Source organism: Lynx canadensis, chromosome D3 (genome assembly GCF_007474595.2).
Source record: "Lynx canadensis isolate LIC74 chromosome D3, mLynCan4.pri.v2, whole genome shotgun sequence".
In the NCBI taxonomy this organism is placed as follows: domain Eukaryota; kingdom Metazoa; phylum Chordata; class Mammalia; order Carnivora; family Felidae; genus Lynx; species Lynx canadensis.
The window spans coordinates 65,024,161-65,031,594 of record NC_044314.2 but is presented as its reverse complement, the minus strand read 5'-3'; positions in this window follow the sequence as shown (position 1 = coordinate 65,031,594).

Sequence of the window (7,434 nt, the reverse complement as noted above, 5' to 3'; positions counted from 1 at the left end):
TGGCCTCAGCCAGCATGGGCCCTGAACTGTATCTAAGCTGGGAGAATTTTTTTTAAGTTTTTACTTAGTAGAATCCCAAACAGGCTCAACGCTGTCAGCACAGAGCCCCACGTGGGGCTCGAACCCACGAACCACGAGATCATGACCTGAGCCAAAATCAAGAGTGGGTCACTTAACTGAGCCACGCAGGGGCCCCTATGCTGGGAGAATTTTGCCTTCTACTCAGGGCGTCAGGGGTGGCCTTAATACAAAAAGCTGGCAACCCCAGGATGTGAGTCCAATTTCCTGTGACTCCAGGAAGCTCCGAGGGTTGTGTGTGCAGCTGGGAACCGAACCGTGCACCTTCCGGCCCCACATGAGTGTCTCTGGGGTGCTTGGCCAGGCGTGAGTGTTAATGTCCTCCTGTCCCTGGGCAGGATTGTTGCTTTTGTCAAATTCGATGGAAGTAAGATAGTATTTCTTTTTTTTTTTTTTTTAATTTTTTTAATGTTTTTTATTTATTTTTGAGACAGAGAGAGACAGAGCATGAACGGGGGAGGGGCAGAGAGAGAGGGAGACACAGAATCGGCAGCAGGCTCCAGGCTCTGAGCCATCAGCCCAGAGCCCGACGCGGGGCTCGAACTCACGGACCGCGAGATCGTGACCTGACTGAAGTCGGACGCTTAACCGACTGAGCCACCCAGGCGCCCCAAGATGGTATTTCTACAAGTTGGACGTGAACAGATGAGTGAGTGACTTTTGTTCCCAGACTCATTCAGTCAAGAAAAGCGATACGAACACACGGAGATGATGGTGTGGGGTCAGATCTCAGTGGCGCCGTTTCCCCGGCACACCTCCCTCATAGCTCCCCCTGACGGTGTCCACCCTGCGCACAAGGATGGGTGTCCCCGTGACCCTTCACTTTCCCATGGCGTCCCTCATCCACATTTCTCTTGTGCCCTTTTTTCACCTGAAAACATTCTCTAACACCCTAAAATGCGAAAGCAAGACACTCCACCCGTTCACCCATGAGCTGTAAAACAGCCACCTGCTGTGTATACCCCGCGCTGTGCTGGGTGGGCGCTGTGTTCCCCAGAGAGAGCAGACAGGACCCTCCGTTTCCCTGGGACTTAGTAGATGCAGAGTCCAGAAGTCGTAACGAAGAACAGTGAGGTCAAGGAAGGGAATGGTTCCAATGGTCGGGGCCTGGGGGAGCAGCGGCACGTGGTCAGACAGCCCACAGCGTCCGGTGGCTCCCGTCTCAGGAGCAGGAGCAGAGGGGGTCCGGCGTGGCTGCTGCTCCAGGTGAGGGCAACGGGGACCTTACCCTCCCTGTGACCCCGAGCTACTTTGCAAAGAGCTCTGAGCTGCAGCGTTGAGAAAGGGCCGTGGGACGAGAGCAGAGGTAGAGGTACAGGCGGAGGAGCCCTGGAGTCACAGTTGGGGGAATGGGGACCGCGGGTGGGCAGTGCCCGCAGCAGTTCTGTCCACAGCACACTGAAAGGGTAGGTGACATCCAAGGGCAGAGGCTGCAGGGCCTGGCTCGGGCTCAGACGGGCTTCCTGCCGCCCATTCATTCCCGCCTCCTGGAGCTTCCCATCCTGCTAACTGGCCTGGCCCTCCAATTCCTCACGCCTCCACCACCAGCCACCACCACCCCAAATGCTGCCAAAGGGCCAAATCCAGACGCCTCAGAGCTCACGACCCCTTCTGGTGGCATTCAGCACAGGAAGCACAGGTGCACGATCTCTGGAGGCTCTGCTCTGCCTCCCGCGCCTCAGACTTGCCAACCCCTCAGGTGACATTGTTCCCAGGAGCCCATGCTGGCCCCACTGCCTTTCAAGACCAAATCCATCAGACACCGAGGCTTCACCCGGCCCCACCGCTGACCCCAGGTGGCTCACTCAGGCTCTGATTGCTCGGTATAGGTGACGTAGGACAGAGGCTCTGGAATTGGGAGGAACCTGTACTTCCCCTCCGATGTCGAAGAGTAGATCAGACCTTCTGCATGAGCAGCCCTCAGATGATACGTGACTCGGGTAGCTTTCACTTTAAAAACTTCGCTAGCTTTTTTTTTTTTTTGGACTCTGCAAACCAGAATTCCTGGCATAAGTTTCTCAAACATCTAATGACCGAAATAGATCAAATTGTTTCCCAACCTCTCCTCTCCCCATCAAGAAGTCCTACTCCCTCTCAACCAATATTCCAGCTGTGAGAACAGCCACTGACTTTAACATCCATGTGGGTCACTGCTGCCCCAAGAGGTCAGAAAAATGCAAAGAAGCCAGAGAAGGGAGCAAATGCCTTCCAGCCATAGAGTAAGGTGGGCCCTTGGGGGCGCCAAGCGCTTACTGCACCAGGCGGTAGGGGAAGGTGAAGTTGTCAGCCGTTCAACTGCTTTCACCGTCCCTTTTGGGTCTTCGCACCATTATACATCTGCAGCCACCTCCCTTAGCCTGCCTTTAGCTGTGTTCAGCTTCTGGAGAGCAGCCGCTTCAGGGAGAATTGGACCTATAGGACCTGCCACGCAGCACCCCCACCGCCTGAGTGCAGCAGACACGGCATTTCCCGGCATGCACTCAATGTATTTCTTGTGATGCTCAGGTGAAAAGCTCCCCAAACCATCTGGAGAACGGTGGACTTCCCACAATGAACGTCTGCATCTTCTGTTGTACAGAACACCATCCGGGAGGCTCTGAGTTTGTGCATCTGACGTCTTATTATTTAAGGGTCTGTGTTCTAGGCAATGCAGTAAAGTGGGTGAAGCGAGCCTTCTGCCTGGGATGGCTTCAGATGGCCCGGAACTTGCTTCCTCCACCCTCCCTCTCTGGGTGGAAGGAGCGCTGTTTTCCCCGCGCACAGCCTGGTGCCCACTGAGGAAGTGTACATTCTGCTCCTCAGGCCACGTCTCTGAAGGTCGGCTTGGCCTCCTTCCTTCCTCAGCAGCCGACTGCCACCCATCCTGGAAGACCGCCAGTCATCACTTCCTCTAAGAGACCTTGCCTCCTCCACTTCCCCTCCTCCTGGACTGGATTTAGTGCCCTCCTGTGCACTCATTGCCACCATTCAGCAAATAAAAGTAAAGAGGGATGTCTTATTTGCTTGGTGCTGGGCACTTCAAGGTGCTGAACAGAGGCTCCTGGCTGGCTCAGTCGGTAGAGCACATGACTTTTTTTTTTTTTATGTTTGTTTATTTTTGAGAGAGAGACAGACAGAGTGTAAGCGGGGGAGGGGCAGAGAGAGAGGGAGACACAGAATCCAAAGCAGGCTCCAGGCTCTGAGCTGTCAGCACGGAGCCCGATGTGGGGCTTGAATCACGGACCACGAGATCATGACCTGAGCCGAAGTCAGGTCCTTAACCGACTGAGCCACCCAGGCGCCCTGAGCATGGGATTCTTAATCTCAGGGTCCTGAGTTCAAGTCCCACATTGGACATGGAGCCTACTTAAAATAAAACAAAGTACTGAATAAATAAATACTTCTGAATGAATCTCCAGCTTGTGTGTTTGCTCCTTGAGGACAACTATCATATTTTACTCACCTTTCTAGCTCCGGCATCATGCAAGCACACAGCAGCTGCCCAATAAACACGATTGTTGGACAAATACTGTACCTATTATATACACATCCAGCCCCTAACACCTCAGGAATCACAATATGAATGCCTTGGATAAGTTAATTTGTACATGAGTAGAAAGGATTGAGGTCAGGGAAGGGGCTTTTCAGCCTAACGTTGAACAAAAATCACTGGGGGAAAAACACGATCACTGCACTGGAAGGGTCCTGTCCAAAAACTTAGACCCGGAGAGAGGATCAAAGACCCAGATAGAGGAGCTGAAATTATAAAAGAGGAGAGCGGCGCCTGGGTGGCTCAGTCAGTTAAACATCGATCGGACTGTGGCTCAGGTCATGATCTCTTAGGTCGTCAGTTTGAGCCCCGCTTTGGGTGAGCCCTGCTTCTCTCTCTCTTTCTCTGTTCCTCGTGGGATTCTCTCTCTCCCTCTCTCTTTGTCCCTCACTCACTTGTACCCTCTCTCAAAAAAAAAAAAAAAACCTGTTAGGAGAAAACAGAGGAATAATCTTTATAAATTTGCATTAGTTAATAGTGTTTTAGGTATGACACCCAAAGTACAAATGCCAAAAGAAAAAATAGGGAGAGTGGATTTAGTCATATCGTGGTGTATATGAGTGCTTCGTTCCTTTTTATGGCCAAATAATATTCCATTGTGTGGATATACTACATTTTATTTATCCATTCACCACTTGGTGGACACTTGGGTTATTTCTCCTTTGGGGCTATTTATTGTGAATAATGCTGCCATGAACATTTATGTATCCGTTTTGTATGGAACTATGTTTTTTATTTATTGTTGAGAGAGAGAGAGAGAGAGAGAGAGAGAGAGCGGGGGGGGGGGGAGGCAGAGAGAAGGGGACAGAGGATCCGAAGCGGGCTCCATGCTGACAGCAGAGAGCCCGATGTGGGGCTTGAACCCACGAACCACATGACCTGAGTCAAAGTAAAACGCGTAATTGACTGGGCCACCTAGGTGCCCCATTTATTTCTTCTTTTAATGTTTGTTTATTTTGTGTGTGAGAGAGAGAGAGAGTCAGGGGGAGGGGCAGAGAGAGAAGGAGAGAGAGAATCCCAAGCAGGCTCTGCACTGTCAGCACAGAGCCCGATGTGGGACTCGAACCCACGAACTGTGAGATCATGACCTGAGCCAAAATCAAGAGCTGGACCCTTAACTGAGCCTCCCAGGCTCCCCTGGAACCTATATTTTCAATTCTCTTGGGTTATGTACCTAGGAGCAGAATTGCTGAGCCTTCTCTTTACTTTTTGAGGAATTGCCAAACACTGTCGCAACATTCTACATTCTCACCAGCAACGTGTGAGGGTTCCAGCTCTGTCTCGTATCACGAACTCTTATCAGTGTTTGTCTTTTTGGCGACAGCTATCCTGGTGACTGTGAAACGGTGTCTTATTGTGGTTTTGGTTTGCATTTCCCTGATTACTAACAGGTGCTGAGTATCTTTTCTTGTGCTTATTGGTCATTTGTGTATCTTCTTTGGAGAAATGTCTGTTGAAATCCTTCACCCATTTTTATTTTTATTATTTTTTGTTTTTTTATTTTTTGAATATGAAATTTATTGTCAGACTGGTTTCCATACAACACCCAGTGCTCATCCCAACAGGTGCCCTCCTCGATGCCCATCACCCCCTTTCCCCTCCCTCTCAGCCCCCATCAACCCTCAGTTTCTTCTCAGTATTTAAGAGTCTATTATGGTCTGCCTCCTTCTCTCTCTGTAACTTCTGCTTGCCCCTGCCACTCCCCCCTGGTCTTCTGTTAAGTTTCTCAGGATCCGCATAAGAGTGAAAACATATGGTATCTGTCTTTCTCTGCCTGACTTATTTCACTTAGCATCACACTCTCCAGTTCCATCCACGTTGCTGCAAATGGCCATATTTCATTCTTTCTCATCGCCAAGCAGTATTCCATCGTGTATGTAAACCACAACTTCTTTATCCATTCATCCATTTTTATTTTTTAAAAATGTTTATTTTTGAGAGAGAGCATGAGAGGAGGAGGGGCAGAGAGAGGGGGACAGAGAATTCCAAGAAGTCTCTGTGCTGATAGCAGACAGCCTGATGCAGGGCTTGAACTCACAAGCTGCGAGATCATGACCTGAGCCAAAGTCGGATGCTTAACCGACTGAGCCACCAAGGTGCCCTGGCCTTCACCCATTTTTAATTTGGATTATTAACTTTTTTTATTATTGAATTGTAAGAACTCTTTGCATATTCTAGATGTAAGCACTTTATCAAATATGTGACTTGGAAATATTTTCTCCCATTCTGTAGATCGTCTTTTCATTTGGAAAGTGTCGTTTTTCAGTACAAAATATTTTTTAATTTTGAAAACATAGGCCCCCACAAAAACAGATACACAAATGTTCATGGCAGCATTATTGACAATAGCCCCAAAGTAGAAATAACCCAAATGTCCACCACGTGATGAAGGGATAAACCAAATGCTGTATGCCCATGCAATGGAATACTATTTGGCCATAAAAAGGAACGAAGTATTTACAATATGAGTAAATTACAATTACTCATATTTACAATATGAGTAAATCTTTTTAGAAGCTATTTATTTACTGGGTTGCTTGTTTATTTAGGAAACTCTATGCCCAGAATGGGGCTTGAACTCACAAACTCGAGATTAAGAGTCACATGTTCTACCGACGGAGCCAGCCAGGTGCCCAGGAGTAAATCTTGAGAACATTATATTAAGTGAAAGAAGCCATTTGCAAAAGATCACATATTGTGAATTCTATTGCTACGAAATGTCCAGAACAGGCAGACCTATGGAGACAGAAAGTAGATTCCTGGTTGCTTAGGACTGGGGCCAAGAGAGGCAATGAGGAGTGACCATTAATGGGTACAGGGTTTCTTTTAAAAGAACAAAAAGGTTCTAAAATTACCTTGTAGGGGTCCCTGGGTGGCTCAGCTGAAAGAGTGTTTGACTCTTGATCTTGGGGTCATGGATTTGAGCCCCATATTAGGCGTGGAGATTACTTAAAAACTAAAAAAGTTGTGTAAAAAAGTGTTACAATCGGGGCACCTGGGTGACTCGGTTGGCTGAGCATCCGACTCTTAATTTCAGCTCAGGTCATGATCTCGTGGTTCATGGGATCAAGCCCTGCATTGCAGTGTCAGCGCGGAGCCTGCTTGGGATTCTCTCCCTCCCTCCCTCCCTCTCTCTCTCTCTCAATAAGTAAATAAACTTAAAAAAAAAAAAAAAAGAATCAGGGACTTCCGTGAGTGTGGGAAGAGCCAAAAGAACAGAGGTAATGGAAGCTATCTGCAAGAGCAAAGAAGCCCATGCTAAAGACCTCAGCCTGAAGCACCAAGGTGGGTGGGTCTCAAGATTCTCCAAGAAGCTTGTACAGACCATCTCAGAATTCAGTGATGAAGGGGGTCGTGCTCCAGGAAGCCAGTGTGGATCTCTTGTTTACCCACATACTCGACTGTGACTGATTCACCTCCATCTTCCAAACCTCCTACAACTTTCTCTCTCTGGCTGGCTCTATCCCAAAACCCTAAGGGAAAGGGGATTCTGGAAAATAGAGTTCTCAGCCTTAAAAATGAATGGTGGTGGCGCCGGGTTAACCACAACCAGCCCAGCACAATCCACCCCTGGGTCAGCTCAGCTTTGCATCCAAACACCTCCTTTTCAACATTTAACTTCCAAGTAAAGGTATTCCGAGCACCATGCTTTCACATGGTATGATTCAGCTATCCTTCCGACAGCCGAACCGAAAGAAGAAACCCGAAGTTCCCCCTTACCCATCTCTGAATAAATGTGCCTTTGTTTCCTGATTCGGATTCTGCTATCCTGTAGCCTAATATTGAGTTACAGAAATAGCCACGATTTATACATTAATACTTCCTGG